This window comes from Crinia signifera, chromosome 5 (assembly GCF_055691185.1).
Source record: "Crinia signifera chromosome 5, ASM5569118v1, whole genome shotgun sequence".
Taxonomy (NCBI): Eukaryota; Metazoa; Chordata; class Amphibia; order Anura; family Myobatrachidae; genus Crinia; species Crinia signifera.
The window spans coordinates 236,877,111-236,895,384 of NC_139221.1; the positions used below are offsets into that span (position 1 = coordinate 236,877,111).

General features: G+C 40.9%; 1 long non-coding RNA gene across 1 annotated transcript in view; it reads left to right on the forward strand.

Annotated features, from left to right (window-relative positions):
• Positions 1-18,274, forward strand: part of LOC146080946 (uncharacterized) — an 81,638-nt gene that overhangs the window by 38,910 nt on the left and 24,454 nt on the right. Inside the window, exon 2 of the long non-coding RNA XR_014475035.1 lies at positions 3,923-3,993. This is a non-coding gene — a long non-coding RNA (uncharacterized LOC146080946). The remainder of the gene's footprint in view (positions 1-3,922; positions 3,994-18,274) is intronic.

An 18,274-nucleotide genomic window follows, 5' to 3' on the forward strand; every position in this document is an offset into this window, starting at 1 on the left:
AGTTTTAACAGTAGAATATTTTAGGATACACATTATGCAAACTAGTTATATATTAGGTGTACAGTATATATCCTTTAAATGTTGTGCCATATACTGTAATCAGTGTGTGGCAAGAAGCTCAGTAGGTAGTAATACTGATAACATAACAATAGAGAGAGAGAGAGAGAGAGAGAGAGAGAGAGAATGAGATTACAGTATGGGCGGTATTCAATGTGAATACCTGCGAGGTGCAGCGAATCCTTTTTAGGATTCTCTGCACATTCGCCACGTTCCGGAGCCAGCGGGCTCCGGTATTCAACGTGTCAGGGGCTTGCTGCCCCTGACAGGCGAATATGAGCTCCTGCGGCGAATGCCGCAGGGAGCCTGAGGAGGGTGCCAGGCAGAGAGATGGAAGTCTCTCTGCCTGGCCCAGAACGTTTGTGGGGGGCAGATGGGCTCCCCGGGTGCCAGGCAGCACAGGCTGCCCCCCGGGGGTGCCAGCAGGGGAGTGTATATTCACTATACCCGATGGTAACGATCGAGTGCAGTGAATATATGAATATGTAATGAGCGGCTCGGCTCCGGCACCCCCTGCTGGCTGCTGTGTAAAAAAAATAAATAAAAAAAAAATATTTTTTTAAAATTAAATATATATTCATGTGCTTACAGCACATGAATAAAAGTAGCATGCCCCTCCTCAGAATAAAATTCCCGATTTTTTTACACCAATTGTAAAACACAAAATACTTTATTTTAAAAGTTCACCTTCCACTTCACCATAAAAAGATAGCGATTGCTACTCGGTGAATCATGGCGAAAAAAACCTTCAAATGTATTCGCCATGTGGTCATTGAATAGGGTGATTCACCGTTTTAGTAAAAAATTCGCCAAACAGCACAAATTCGCCATAAAAACATGGCGAATCAGGCTCATTGAATACCGCCCTATGTATTTAATGTTATCCTTCTTAGGCCAGTATTCTATTCAATGTTTTGTTTTTTTAGCGATGTGCAGCAAATCCTGTTTAGGATTCGCTGCACAATCGCCGGGTTCTGGAGGGCTGGAGCATTCACTGCCAGCCCTCCCTCTCACCGTATTCAATGCCGCAGGGGCTCGCTGCCCCTGACAGCGATTTTTAAACCCCCTTGGCGAATGCCGCAGGGAGCCATTGAAATACACCAGCGATTGCAGTGAGCATGAAACAAACTGGCCGGCATTCACTGTTCGCTTTCGGCGAACAGTGAACATCGAATAGGGTGAATCAGATTTTCATTGAAAAGGGTTTACTGTGAAGCGTGAAAACAGCCCGATTCGCAGGAAAAAATGGTGAATCAGGAGCATCGAATACTCCCCTTAGACTTGCACATCAGTTGTGCTTACAGTACATTGTGTTTTGTTACTACTGTATATCTGAGAAGTAGAACTGCATTGTTCCACCTCCTTAGTTTCAGCTTGGCTTTTGGCCTAGAATAATGGGTAGCAGAGTTTAAATGTTGGGATATTTCCTTTTCAGCAGGAACAGTTTTGTCAGCTAACAGAACACATAATGATGTATATGTAGCATTCAAGTGGGTGGCAGTCTGTATTGTCGGGTATACTGTGGCTATGAAAAGTATTCATCCCTTTTGGATTTTTCATATTTTCTTTTTTGCATAATGGAATTGATTTATTTGGGAATCTGTACAACAGATCAACACAAAATTATCTAAAGTTTTATTAACTACAACTTAAAGCTGCCTCTTAATTATGTTAACTTATATTTCTCCACCAGTGGCATAACTTCCAAGGGTACAGCTTTATATGGGGATTGAGCTGTCTCCTGTACCGCATTACACTGCAGTGCATAGGTGCAGATTCTGTGGGTGCTCAAGGGCCTGAGCACCCACGGAAATTGATGAGCACCCACGAGCCCGAGTTGCGCTGCTGGGCCGCCATATTAACTTGCTAATTTGCAGCTGCAGCACCCACATCGCCGGCCCTGCCACCTGGCAAACAGTATGCCAGGAAGAGTGTATTCCGTCCGCTCTTTAGTGACCCGGCGGCTGCCGCATAAAAGATGTTCCCCAGTGCCATTAACAGAGCTGACAGAAGCATCTTCCCGGCATTCCTGTGCATGGGGGTACATACAGTTATCAAAGAGAAACAGCTGCAGATCCACAAATTATGTGTAAAAAGGGGAACTCTGTTGCCGTAATTTGAATATTGGAGACAACTGTGCTGCGTATTGGTATTATTTTGTGGCCATGCCCCTTCCCTTTGAAGCCACTCCCCTATTTTTTTGGCTTGAGCACCCACCAGCAAAAACATAAATCGGCACCTGTGCTGAAGTGTATGCAGAATAGGGCATCCATCGCAGCCTGCCATCAGCCATAATAGCCCAGCGCAACCCCCCTCCCCCAGGATGCCAGAGATCTTAGCTGTCCCCTCCCCCAGCAGAGCAGACCCCACACCTCCCTCCATATGCACCATGAGGGGAAGCAGTGCTAGGAGTGCCTCCCGCTCCCGTACAGATATAAGTCCGCCGTGCTTCCAGCCAGGCGGTGCCATCCTGAAATGTTGAAAAACAAGTCAATCATCAAAGTACTCATGGATCCATGTGTTCTCGCCAAAATTGTGTCACTTTTTGACAGTTTAGTCCTGTTTGGACTGTTTAAAAAAGGTGAAACTGCATCAGCAAAATAAACTGGACTGAATTGAATACCCTCCGAAGTCTGAATCTGTATACGAAGCACAACGGGCCTTGCCATGAAAAAAGAGCATTAGCCACTGCCTGGTAGCCCTTCATATACAGATTTAGACTTTGTCCTACACAGATATATACAGATTGTTACCAAACTTTAAGTAAAATGCTCATTTGGGCTAAAAAAGGCGCGCAGCAGAATACAAGTCAAGCGAGACCTGGTGCGCTGCAAAATGATGTGGCAGGATTAGGTAACATTTACAAAAATGTATTGTAATGTATTTATTTTAATGGTAGTCCAAAATAGTATATGATTAATATATGTTACTGTGCTATAAAATATAAACAGCATTAACCTTTTAGAGACTAAATTCTGTTAGTTGATCTTAAAATAAAATTAAATATCGCAATTCTTGCAGTACATAGGCATTTTAGAATGGATTACAGAGTTTATTTATGTTTATCCTGTTTTGTTGTACCATGTTGGCTCTGTGAGTATAGATAGCTCCCATATGTGTTGCAACAAAGGCTTTAGTGGTATTCTGTATGTCCCTGCAGAATTTTAGCCTTGAAACCTAAATTAATTTTTTAAGATTGGTACAATTTGAGAAAAGGTGTAGGACTGCAATCACCCAATCTAAAGAGGACAATAGTGGGTCTGGATTGGAGAGTATAACCAGAAAAGGATATTCTACTGTAACTCGATCCCAGAAGACTCAGTGTTCCTCCCCTTATCCTGACACTCAATCTATTATACATGTGAGGATTGGCAGCTGTACATGCCTATGTGAAAGCTGGGAACACTGTCTCATTCTCACTTGAATAAGTAAGTAATACCCATTTTACAATGAGAAAAATACCAGAGATATTGTCAAGGCAAATGGGTGCTAGCTCGGTGTGAAGGGTCTACCAAGGTGGCCATCGGTGGGAAAGGTATGCATGGGTAATGCCTCAAAGTAGGTGATTGGCAAGCCTAGTTACGCTTGGAGATGACATAATCTCCAAGCATCCACTGTTAGATGGAAACACAGGTTAGGTAGGAAAGATGGCGACCCAGAAATAACCTGGGTCCACCAGAGGCAAAGGTGTAGGTAACCTTAAACCCAGCTCCAACCCCGTGTTCAGTGTTCCAGGTTGTAACAGGTTTTTTTGTTGTGAAAGTGGTTTAAGTGTTTTAAAAGTCTGCTGTTTTGTCATTTACCTAACCATAATAGCAAATACCAACACAAATCTTTATAACATTTAAATATTTTCATTTTTTAGAATGACCGCTTGTCTTTGAAAGAAAAAGGATTTCTTGAATGGTAACTGAAAACGAATTGGACATTGTAAAGGTATGTACATAAAAACATTTGTTTTCATTGGGGTAGATTAGAAAATAATGAGCCTAAAAGTACAAATGGGCGAGCTGTGTTCCAACTGAAATCTACATTGCAGTATAAAAATGAAGCTAATATTTGTGACCTACATGCAACATCATACTGTACTTACCCTACACATAAAAAAATATAACCCACACTAATCTAAATCTCTCTCGTTCCATCTCCCCCACCTACTCCAACATGGTTTTTGCTCAGTTGCTTGCTTTTTTGCTTTACTTCCTGTGCAAATATGAATCAGACCCAATGTCTAATGCTGTGTACACATGGGGGCGATAGGGGCTGAAATCGCTGGGAATATGGTTGCTGAGCGACCATATTGCCAGTGATTGGAGTGTGCACCAGCGATAGATCGCCGGGTGCGTGCTCCCGTTTTCAGCCCCTAAATGGTCGCTGGTCGGAGGAGCATGCTCCTCCGACCAGCGACATCCCCTGCCTCTTCACCCAGCAGTGTTTAAATTTTCATCTGCGACCATCTCTGGTCGCAAATGAAAACGGGACACGGGGCAATATGATTGCTGAGCAATATATTGCTAGCAATATATTGCCAGCGATCATATTGCCCCGTGTGTACGCACCTTTAAAGGAGTTGAGTCATTGGGCCTAACACATAATTGATCGCAGGACAAATGTGTTCTCAAAATGGGCAAAACCATGCAGGTGGGGCAAATGTAACATGTGCAGAGAGAGATAGATTTGGGTGGGGTGAGTTCAAACTGAAATCTAAATTGCAGAGTAAAAAAATATGCAGCCAGTATTTACCTTGCACAGAAACAAAATAAATCCCCCAAATCTAACTGCACATGTTACATCTGCCCTACCTGCAGTGCACATGGTTTTGCCCATTTTGAGAACAAAAATAGAATAGGGTATGCAATGCGATTTTTGCATGAAAAAAGCCAAAATGTACAATAAAATATCGCATTGCATCGCATGCCATCAAATGGCATGCAATGCGATCGCATGTGATTTTTAATTGTACAAGCACCCTGATGGGTGCATACAATGTTAAATGGCCCCAGAATGTTAAATGCCCCCCCCCCCCATTATCAACGCGACCCCCACTATCAACGACAACCCGAAGAGTGGCGAGCGCAGCGGTACACCTCCTCCGACCTTTTCATATCCCCACTATCCACGTCTGCGTGGAGTTGATTTTAGATAGTGTGGCGAGCACAGCGAGCCCGAAGAGTGGCGAGCGGACTTGGAATACATGTAAAGTCATCCGCGTCTGCTTCCCACACTTTGGGCTCGCTGCGCTCGCCACACTATCTATAATCGACTCCACGCCGACGTGGATAGTGGGGGTATGAAAAAGTCGGAGGACGCATACCGCCGCGGCTTGCCACGTTTTGGGTTGGCGTTGATAGTGGGGTGGCGTTGACAATGGGGGTGCATTTAACATTGTATGCACCCATCAGGGTGCTTGTACAATAAAAAATCGCATCGCATCGTATGCCGCTATATCGCATGCAATGCAATAAGATCAACATCGTGGGCGCCATGATAATACACAAGTACCCAATTTTGTCCTGTGATCAAGTCTGAATTAGGACCATTATGTGGACTGCTGAAGGACCAATATTCACGAGAAAGCATACTATCAAGTCACTTTTATTCATTGATATCAGGGAAATACATGGCACCACAATATACAGTATGAAGTGATTCAGTGTATTTATAGTAGACAGTTTGAATTTATACATTTGAAGATTGAAATTGAATCTACTTGTGTTATTGTGAAACATCTGGGGATAATAAAGTGAAAGCATAAAATACTTTGCATAAAATGTCTACAATTTGCATATATAATTAGGGTAGAGTCACTATTAACCATCCATGTAATACAATGTCCTCAGGCATAACTGCTCCATTCCTCAATTTAATGGAATATATTTATTTAGCGCTTGTAATACAAGAAGATGGATGTGGGGCCCACGTTGTGGTTTGGTGGTGTTCGAACTGATCACCTTGTGGTGTATTTCCCAGAGGACAACGTTAGCGGTTGATTATTGTCTATTTAGTACTTCTATAACTAAATTTCTAGTGAAATAAAGGATCATCCTCTGAATAAAATTAGTGTGGTCTGATCGTCTCAGTCCATTAAAGTGCAGCCTCCGTTTTGTCACAGCTTGTATGGGAGCTGTCATGTAGGCGTTATCAGCTGTGAGTGAGCACAGCATGGAATAATGGAACTCTGTATTAGTATTACACATCAATAGTGCACCAGGCACTGTATAAAATCGGACAGCTTCCTCAGTCAGCATACCATGTTGTGTGCATGTGTGTTCCTTTAATGCCATTAACCCTGTATGTTTTGTTTTGCTAAGAAGATATCCAATCCCTGCTTACAATCGATCTCCAGTGTCTGTCAATATCAGTTCTTGTGGAAGTACATTTCATTTTAACTGCTCTTTCGGTAACCATTTTCACAGCTGTAGATTAAATCTCTTCTTCCAACCGCAAAAGCTGACACTATGTCCTCTGCCGGGAACTAATACTGAACAGATTGTCAGAGCATTTCCTGTATGCTAGATTCATATACAGGTTGAGTATCCCGTATCCGAATATCCGTTATCCAAATTATTCCGAAAACCATACATTCCAGAAAGTGAAAAAAAAAATTAGTTTTTGCTAAAAACTCACTGGTGACATTTGTAACAGCACTACTGAGGACATGATATGTAACTGGCACTATATATGTACAAGAAAATGATTGCTTGGCATTCAAATTCAATATCTGAGATAGTACACAAATTTTGTTTCCTGTTTTGAAACCTTGTTTTTTGAACAAATAAAATATATTTGTGTGTATTATGTGGTTGATGTGTTTATACAGCATAAATGCAAGATACTTCAAAATATATCATTGAAATATTAAAATATTCCAAAATACGGAATAATCCGTTATCCAAAATTCTCCTGGTCCCGAGCATTTTGGATACGGGATACTCAACCTGTATCTCTATACAAAGAGATAATTTTTTCCCAATGCTTTTTTTCTATGAAAAAAAGGTTCCGGAACTCAGGTAAAAGGTGCAGGTACTTAGAAAAAAGGCTCCTGTATTGAAGTTAAAGGTGTAGATAGTTAGAAAAAGTTCCTGTACTTAGATAAAAGGGGCAGGTACTTAGAAAAAGGTTCCAGGATTTAGAAAACAGGTTTCAGTATTCAAAAATAAGGTTCCACTACTCAACTAACTTTGATACAAGATCTGCAGCAATGTCCATAGTGTAAACACACCTTCAGACATCTGTATATAAAGTGCTAAGATGCAGCAGCTACAGCTTTTTTCTATACCTTGTTCTATTGTGCTTCATATACAGACTCAGCTGCACACAGATATACTGGGGCAGATGTATTAAGCCTGAACAAGAGATAAATGCAAGGGTGATAAAGAGAGATAAACGTCCAGCCAATCAGGGGCAGATTTATTAAGCTTGGAGAAGAGATAAACTGGAGATAAGGCAAAAGGAGATAAAGTGCCAGCCAAAAACTGTGTTTGAAAATGACAGTTGGGAGTTGATTGGCTGGTGCTTTTTCTCCTTTTACCTTATCTCCAGTTTATCTCTACTTCAGGCTTAATAAATCTGCCCCTGTGTTCCTTACTGACTTTTTTCAGAAACAGACTGTGACTTGACAGTTAGGAGGTGATTGGCTGATTGTTTATCTCTCTTTACCACCCTTGCATTTATCTCTTGTTAAGGCTTATATCTTGTTATATCTGCCCCACTGTATATAACTGAGTTTATCTAATAAATCAGCATAGTCTAAGCATGTTCCGACTAAGATTCATTTTTGGCAAGAAGACACCTGGGTCCAAATGTAATAGGGTTTGATAATCAGAAAGTGAGAGAGTTCTCCCATTTTTTTTAAGTGGCAAACAATTACACTAAAAAAACTGGTTGATTTTGCCATGTAATTGATTTCCACTTTAAAAAAAAATTGAAAAAACCTCTCCCAACACCTCTCACTTTCTGATTCTCACACCCTATTACATTTTATCAGAGTTTCAAGTTTTCATATTTAGGGAACATGTAGGACAAATAGAACACATCCGTATACACCAAATACCACCTCACGATGAAACACTCCTGAAACTCAACCAATAACAATCAGGGGCATAACACCCAGAGGCAATGGAGGCTCCAAGCCCTGAAGGGGCTTGTAAAGCAGCACCTGTGTGATTCAAAGCAGGATCCAAGTGTGACCATTGCTCTTGCAATGGAGCTCTGCGGTGCACCTGTAGTTAATTGCCAATTGTAGTTAATTGACTCTACACCAGGAGCCCTGCTAACATCTGCAATGGGGACTGGATGGCTTCTGTCTGGAGAGAAAAAGCAGTGGGTGTAGTCTTGGTGAAAAAACAGTACTGTCACAATGTATAATGTTCTATAGAGATCTGTTTATGGGGCAGCTTATAATTTAAGGTACAATTAAGCCTATACAGTGAATTTTAGAAAAATGTATTACAGTATTATTGTACATGGTATGACATGTTACCAACCCCCTAAAAAGGAATTACTTAAGTGCACATTTAAACATAATCACTACCTATTTATATGTTGCTTTGTACTGTATATCTTGCTCTTTGCTATAATTACTAATATCCATGGCAACAAAAGAAGAACAGTGAAGTCATTTTCACCTCTATAAATCCATTGTTTAGATTTTCTAAAGGAAAACAATTATTAAAATGTGTGTGTGTGTGTATATATATATATATATATATATATATATAAATAAATAAAATCTGAGAACCAGCGCTGTGGGGGGGGGGGGGGGGGGGGAACCAGGGAATGAGCTTATTACCAGGGAATGAGCTTATTACCAGGGAGAGCCATAAACCTCTGAACCTTATATATATATATATATATATATATATATATAACAAACTCTCACCCAAAACCGTATCAAAGCAATGGATAAGAAACAGGCGGCACTCCAACGGGTTTGCAATAAGGTGCTGGTGTATTTAAGCAATATTTACAGCATATTAATCAGTGCAGCGACAACGTTTCAAGACCTGTACGGTCTTTTCTTCAGGTCAAGCATACTGTGCAAAGTGCAAACAAAACAGTTTCTTACCTCTCTTGAGACACATATATAGGGAGCAAAAAACATAGAAGTGTGCAGCTACGATGCCGGGACACTCCGACTTCCGGGAGGCTGGACGCCCAGGGCCGCCCCGTGGGTGTTGCCTCTATGATGTCATTACACCTCCGGACATCGCGCTGTATACAAAAAAGTAAACGAGTGATTAAGTGTCAAGCAATAAGTGCAAAAGCGTTACAATATATATATATGTATATATAGACTTGGTTGGCGGCCTGGCACTCTCCCGGCGGGGTACAACTACCTTAGGTGCCTTGCCTTCTGGGCCCAGTGAATAAAGGAAATAACTCACAACAGCGGCACTCTCAAGGAATTTTTCAGCGTGTATTGAAAATCAAAATTTCGGGGCTAGTGGTGCCCCTTTGTCAAGGTGTGGGTAAGGTGTGGGTAGATATATATATATATATCAAACATAGGTATAACATAAAGGAATAAAAACTTCCCAAAAGGAAAGGGCAGGTGTCATCTCTATACCTTCAAGAACCAGCATGCCCTCCAAATGCTAGTTCCATCTATTAATTTTACAACAGCAATATTAAATGGTAGCTGCTCAATTTAGTAATACTTTGTTTTTAATACTTTGTTTATCACTCTCTATTTTATCATATTTGAAGCTTAGAGAATCTGGCCCTCAGTCTTTTACATAAGTGATCAGATTGGTTGGAGACTTTGGTTTATTCTTTTCACTTTTAGAAAGATTCAAGTACGATTTTAGGAACCAGACTATAGTAATTTAAAATTTTTTATATATAAAGACTAGGTGTGTATTTCCTTGGTTTTAAGAAATAAAATTTTACCATGTACTACTTTAGATAGAAAATTGAACTTGGAAGCAAAAACGAATTTTGTTACTATAGTAATATGATGGGAACTATTTATGTAGGAAAAAAGTGACAAGTCCCAAGCAAAGACGAATATCTTTCATCACCATTGTCTTTCAATTCTAGTGGTTTCCATGGCAACTCATAGGCCTCTTCCTTCTTGCCTATAATGTGTATTAGAGAGTACACCAAGCAGATGAAGATAAATGAGGCTTACATCCCTTAACAGAAGCATACCATCTACCAACTACATACAGCAATTAACATAAATTACTAACTGTTAGTCTGCAGGGAAGTTAATTAATGGGTCCCATAATCTTCATTTACTGTGCTGCAGAGATTGCCTGTGCCATAATAATGATAAAGGTTTAATTTTATTCTGTACTGCACATGACAGGTATTCTGATGAAGATGGTTTCTCTTTACATTGTTTGTTTTTGTAATGCCATTGTGCACCCGTTGAGAATTAAACTAAGGTTTGTTGTTATTTATATATGACAGCTGATGGTGAATGACATCACACTACTAGAATCTGTAGTGATTTATAGAATAAAATACCTGATTAATTAACCAAATCAAGACTTCAAGGCTTTCCCTTAGAAAAAAAATAATAAATGCAAGATTATAAAACTCAGGGGCCTTTTTTTTTAATGCGTTTTAGCTATTTAATTGATATTAATAAATATTGAATATGAAAAATGGTACTCCAGCCAATCTGCTCGCGTCATGTTTGAAAAATGAATTTTAAATAGCTAAATCTTATAGATAAACTGGAACCCAGATAATATTTTTACCGTATATACTCAAGTATAAGCCGACCCGAATATAAGCCGAGGCACCTAATTTTACAACAAAAAAACTGGGAAAACTTATTGACTCAAGTGGGACCCTCACTCGAGTATAAGCCGAGGGGGGGCTTTTTCAGCATACAAAATGGTCTGAAAAAGTAGGCTTACACTCGAGTATATTTGGTTATATCTGTATTTTCTTAGTCCCTGCACAGTATAATATATAATGCATTATATAATGCATATTTTCATTTTATTGTCATTTTAACTCTTTGGTTAATTAAGGTTACACTGAAAGTGTAATTAGTTTTACATATTTACAGAAACTCCAGCTGTGAGCTATAGGGATAAATGACACCCAGACATTATTGTAGGGTATATTTCTATGTTTAAAGTACAGGTTGAGTATCCCGTATCCAAAATGCCCGGGACCAGGAGAATTTTGGATAACGGATTATTCCGTATTTTGGAATATTTTTATATTTCAATGATGTATTTTGAAGTATCTTGCATTTATGCTGTATAAACACATCAAACACATGAAATACACACAAATATATTTTATTTGTTCAAAAAACAAGGTTTCAAAACATGAAACAAAATTTGTGTACTATCTTAGATAATGAATTTGAATGCCAAGCAACCATTGTCTTGTACATATATAGTGCCAGTTACATATCATGTCCCCAGTGATGCTGTTACAAATGTCCGCAGTGAGTTTTAGCAAAAAAAAACAACTTTTTGTCACTTTCTGGAATGTATGGTTTTCGGAATAATTTGGATAACGGATATTCGGATACGGGATACTCAACCTGTATATATTTTAGCTCTACAACAATACTGTGTGAATTCTTGTTTGAAAGAAAGTGACTAGGTATGTATGCCCAGTGTCATTTGGGCGATTTGTGGGGTCCTTCAATTGATGTGATACATTTTGGCAAAAGTGTGTGGAATTGACAGAAAAAAAATAACAACCTCCCGCAGCCACACTTCAACCCCACGGCCTAACCGTACCCTCCCGCAGCCTAACTTTATCCCTCAGCCTAAATGAGCCCTCCTGCTGCTTAAAAATACTCCCCTACTGTTGGGCATTCAATTCACTAATAATGAGTGTCTTATGGCTCCCTTATTTTGCAGGTTCCTAGAGAACCCATGGGCTATATTCACATTAATATTGGTTCACCAAACAATATGGCTGCCTCTACAGTGTATAGTAATCTAGGCTCCATTCACAGTAATTAACCCTGTTCTGCTTTACAGCTTGACATACAGGGGGAAATTTACTAAAGGAAATTTGTAAAAAAATAGGTGTATTTGTATCCAGAAATATACTTATTTTTGACATTTACTATCCCGAAAATACAGCAATTCGTATTCGTATTGATGTGCTATCAATACGAATATGAATTGCCGTATTTTCGGGATAGTAAATGTCAAAAATAAGTGTATTTCTGGATACAAATACACCTATTTTTTACAAATTTCCTTTAGTAAATTTCCCCCAAAATATCTGCAAATATATCCTCCTTCCATTCTCCCTATCTTTAGTTACTGTCTATCAGTCCATCATTATGTCTATCCAGTGATTTTATAATTCACATTTGTTGCAGATGTTATTTTAGAAAAAGAATTTAGTACAAATTTACGGAGAGTGTATTTATGAACCTTATGGTATACATGCCATGTAAAATGTCAGTGCATAGCACTAACATGAACTGTGCTCACAAATCAGTGAGTGTGTTTAGGAAAGACGCGTTTGCAGCTTTCTTAGCAGACCTCTAATTGCTGCATACAGTTCCATTTTGATATGTTTTATGCAAATGTGGTAAATCCTATCACAGCAAATGTCATTGTGTGTAAAAATAAATTGGCTTGCAGTTTGCTTTCAGAGGCTGAGAGCAGATTGTATGTCTGTGCAAATTATACTATGTGATAGGATGTCATCTTTTCAAACTATTCTACATATTTTAATAAACATGTTTTTATTGTAATTGTCTTGAAAAATTACCTTGTGAAGAACAACTTGCACTGGGTACAAGGATCGCTGTATTTGTAGGGTACAGTATCTTGTACATGTATTCCTGTCATACTGATTGTAAAGGCCCCCATACACTAGGCCGACTTGTCCTAACGACAAGCCAGTCCCAATTTCCCCTGAGTTCCCCAGGAGGGCTCACATACGATTTGGCACTTGATGTGCCATTTTTTACATACAATGAAATGCAGGTGAATTATCACATGTAACTTCCAGGGAGCTGCAGACAGGGGGCAGGAGAATAAAAAAAACCCACACCCACGGACCGTATCAGATACTATAAATCGCGGGTGTTAAAAAGCACCAGTGTTGTGCCGCTGACGGCTGCACATACGATGTATCTGTATGTGCAACCTATCCGACCGCCGACCCGATGTATACGTATGAGACCGCGAATCAGATCACATGCAATTTGGGCCAATTTCACCCAATTTCTTGCTGGAAGGGAAACGGCATCAGCAAAAATTTACCAAAAAATAAATAAATATGAAAATGGACACAATTGAATACTACTCGGGAAAAAAAACTGACTTAATTGAAAATCCCCCCTAAGTGTCTCATGGTACAATGGAAAGAGGACATTCACAATAAAATATCGGGATGCAGTTAAGATCCCGGCGGTCGGGATCCCGGCGTTCAGAATCCCGACGCCGGAATCCCGACCGCCGAAATGCCGACACTTTCTCCCTCCTGGGGTGTCCACGACACCCCTGGAGGGAGAATAAAATAGCGTGCCGAGCGTAGCGAGGCACCGGGCCCGCTGCGCGGCGAGCGCAGCGAGCCCGCAAGGGGGGGCGATCCACGTCCCCCCCTTGTCGGCATTTCGGCTGTCGGGATTCCGGCGTCGGGATTCTGAACGCCGGGATCCCGACCGCCGGGATTCAATACTGAATCCAAAATATCAATTAGGCCTTGGTTAACCTTTGTTCTGGGCTCAGGGCAATGGTAATGTAAGTCTATTGGGAATGTAGTATATTACTACTTAATTGCCTCATTACACATTATAATAATGATTACATGAAATAAGTCAATTCCCAATATGGATGCGATGTGCTGTTCCGACCTGAAAACAATAATTTCACGACAATTAAAAAAAACACAGACTCTAATTAACATGGTCAAAAATCCAGTATAATCTTCAAAAATATGGTGGGAAGCCATTCGCAGGATGGGGGGGGGGAGCAATACCATGTCACCATGGCCCAATACTGTGCATCATTCTGCATAGGGGATGCTGTGACAGTTGCAGCAAGTTGTGCATTCACAACCACTGTATTTTCCTCTTGGTACTTCCAGCGTGGAGGTCTATAATCATGGTAGATTATAGATTATAGTACGATTATAATTAAAACACAGATGTTATTACTTCCATGGCTGGAGCTCTTGTAGTACATCGGTGGCACCACCTTTCAGGAAAAGAGGAGTCTCCTGTAAGAGTGACTCTAAAGCCCCGTACACACGGGGGAGATATATTGCTCAGCCATATATGGCTGAGCAATATATGGCTGAGCAATATATTGCTCAGTTTCTCCTTTTCATCAGCGACCAGAGATGGGCGCTGATGAAAAAGAAACTGCCGGGGGGAGGCCGGCAGTGGTAATCAGCTGGTCACAGGAGCATGTTCCTGCGACCAGTGATCACTACAGGGGTAAAAACGGGAGCGCGCACCCGGCGATATATCGCCGGTGAACACTCCCATCGTGGGCAATATGGTCGCTTAGCGACCATATTTCCCACGATATTGTACAAAATCGCCCCCGTGTGTACGCACCTTTACAGCAGTAGCAATAAATGGGGGCATGCTGAATGTTATGTCTATAAGTGGCAAATGCTAGGCTGGTGGACAGGGAGTTATCAGTTCAAAAGAGCACAAATCCAATTATATTCAATATATATATATATATATATATATATATATATATATATATATATATATATATATATAGTGTACGAAGTGCTGGCACTCTGTCCTTAAAAGGTCACTTACCGACGTGCAGGAGAGGTAGGTATCATAGACAATGAATAACCTGCACCCATCGGGTTTCTTACTGGATCAATAATCACTCAGACGCAGAAGCTTTTAAGCAACGTTTTGGGGGTTTATTCCCGTCCTCAGGCTTGTTACAAAAGAAATACAGTGCATACATCTACTTAAATACCTTCACCATCAGGTGTAGCTGTTTTCCACGCCCTCTGCTCACAATATTGTCCTGATGACGAAGCCGTATTAAAAGCTTCGAAACATTGATTGAACACCGACTGTGAGCTGTTTTCTTTATCCTGAGTGCCGTCCAATCCATGCCAGATATATATATATATATATATATATATATATATATATATATAGATATATATATATATAGATATATCTATATATAGATATATATATATAGATATATATATATATAGAGAGAGAGAGATATATAATTATATATATATATATATATATATATACTCGTGGATGGTGGCACTCGCATCTTAAGGTGCCCATACACTAGTAAGATTTATCTTCAGATCTGGCTGGTTGGAACAAAAACATGGTTATGGATGAGTGACAGTTTGTCAGTTTTCCAGCATTTCCAAGCAAATGGTCAACTGTCATTTGCTCTTATCCATAGCCATGATAGTGTTCCAACCAGACAGATCTGCAGATAAATCTGCATGTGTATGGCCACCTTTATATATAACAGAAAATGATAGAATAGCCAGTACTCTTTACCTAGAAGGGCGCCAGCGATTGAAATCGCGGGCATCGGGGGTAAAAAATCGCGGCCATCGCGGGCATCGCGGGTAAATCACGGGTACATTAAAATCGGGTACCCGCGATGACCGCGATTTTCCCATAGGGATCAATGTTAAAAACGGTGATTGACCGCGATTTTAATGTTAAATGCCTCAATGCCCGCGATTTGGCCATAGGAATCAATGTTAAATGGGCCACAGAGCCCTAATAGTCACCGTGAACTCTGAAATGGCCCCCACAATTGTTACCGCCACCCCACGATCAACGTCAACCCGAAGCGTGGCGAGCGCAGCGAGCCCGCGAGGGGCGGCGGTACGCGTCCTCCGACCTTTTCATGCCCTACTATCCACGTCGGCGTGGAGTTGAGAATAGAATAGTGTGGCGAGCGCAGCGAGCCACCGAGGCCCGAAGCGTGGCGAGGGGACGCGGATACCTTCACAGGTAAACGCGTCCCCTCGCGGGCTTCACAGGTGTCCGCTTTTCGCCACGGACACCTGTGAAGCCCGCGAGGGGACGCGTATAACTGTGAAGGTATCCGCGTCCGCTCGCTACGCTCGCCACACTATTCTATTCTCAACTCCACGCCGACGTGGATAGTAGGGCATGAAAAGGTCGGAGGACGCGTACCGCCGCCGCTCGCCACGCTTCGGGTTGACGTTGATCGTGGGGTGGCGTTAACAATTGTGGGGGCCATTTCAGAGTTCACGGTGACGATTAGGGCTCTGTGGCCCATTTAACATTGTTTCCTATGTAAAAATCGCGGGCATTGAGGCATTGAACACTAAAATTGGGTCCAATCTGATTTTTAACATTGGTCCCTATGGGAAATCGCGGCCATCGCGTTGCACCCGATTTTTAGTGCATTCGATGGTCGCGATGGGCGCCCTTCTAGGTAAAGAGTACCGAATAGCCTCCTAGTGCAATAAATGATAAATTATACACACAACCTGTGTGTATGAAAGCTTTTGTGTCTATCATCGTCTGTTAGAGTGGAGGAGTTGGTGTCCACTTGAGATAAGCAGTTTGTCTTTGCATAGTACAGCGCTATACAAGGGATCTACAGAGCCGCTCATCTGCTGGTAATAAGATGAACGGCTTTCCCAGCGATGATGCAGGAGCGCGCATCACCGATCATCGCTGGCCATACACACTGGGTGGCTTTGAGCTGAAAGCCGCTCAAACTTGGTGTTTTGAGTGGCTTTCAGCTCAAAATAATCCAGTGTGTATGGGCCATTACAATTGTCCCACCTGCAATGCAAAATGGTGTTGTCCATTAGAGAAAAAAAATGTTTTGCAATCCAGTCTGCTTTAGGCTAAGTTGATTCATTTTTTGCTTTTGCTTTACATTTGCCCCAAGAGATAGTCATTTCTTACCGATTTCTTTTCTAGTGGTCAATTTGGTTAATAGATTACTTGAGCTGATTAATTGTTCAACACTCTGAGTTCGGAAAAGGGATTGAGTTCTTCTACTGACCTTTAGCTAACATGAATAATTATTGCCTCTATGCATTATGCAATCAATCACATAACATAATCAATTTGTTATCCTTTAGCTAGTGCCAAATATACATTCTGTACACTATGCCTTTAGCTCAGAATCGCCCAGTATATATGGGCCTTAAAACTATTGATAAGAAAGAATAGATGTATAACTTCTGTAAAATATATTTCCCATGTACTTATAATATACTTTTTTTTACATTAAAAAGAAATGATAACCCTAAAGCAGGGGTTCTCGATCTTTTCTGAATCACGGCACCCTAGAGTATTAAAAAATTTCCACGGCACCCCAGGCCTCCCCAAAAAATGCCGTAAACTAAATATATGATTAAATAGATTTAGTTTATATGTGATTCTCAGGTTCAGTTATGTGTTAAAGGGCAGGATTTGCTTCTGTTTATATACATATATTATGATTGGCAGCCACCAGCAATTGTTGTGTCCATAAATAATTGATCATAGAGAATTTGAATTGGTCCTGGACCACCAACCTGTGCCACCCCTGCAAGTGTCCTGAGGCTCCCCAGGGAGCCACGGCACACAGTTTGGGAACCACTGCCCTAGAGCAGTGGTTCCCAACCCTGGTCCTCAAGTACCCCCAACAGTGCATGTTTTGCAGGTCTCCACACAGAATCACAAGTGCTATAATTAGCTCCACCTGTGGATCTTTTTCAATGTGCCTGAATAATGAGTGCACCTGCTGGGTGACCTGGAAAACGTGCACTGTTGGGGGTACTTGAGGACCAGGGTTGGGAACCACTGCCCTAGAGCATAGCCTGGAGGAAATATTTTCTTGCTCTCATACATTTTTTGCTTCTATTATAAACGGTCCTCAGGAACAGATCTCATTACTTGTACTAACCGAACACAGAGGGGGAGATTCAGTTAAGCTTGTGGTTCCAACAATGATCCGCTATGCACATTGTGGGTACTTACTCCGTTGGGGGGGGTCTTGCTTGCTTTTGCTCACCCCTGCCTCTATGTCAACAAAAGTGAGTAAAGTTTATTTACAGGATATTATCACTATTGAACTTTGTGGCTAATTGACTCTTCCTCAGAGAGGGGCTAATAAGTAATTGGTAAATTTGAAGTAATGAAGAAGTAAAGATACATATTAAATGTACATATTTTGTCCAGGTTACATGAAATGTTTTGATATGTGTCACCATCCCATTTGAAGACATGAAAGGAATGAAAATACTCATACTCTTAAGGTGCCCACACACTAGAAAGATC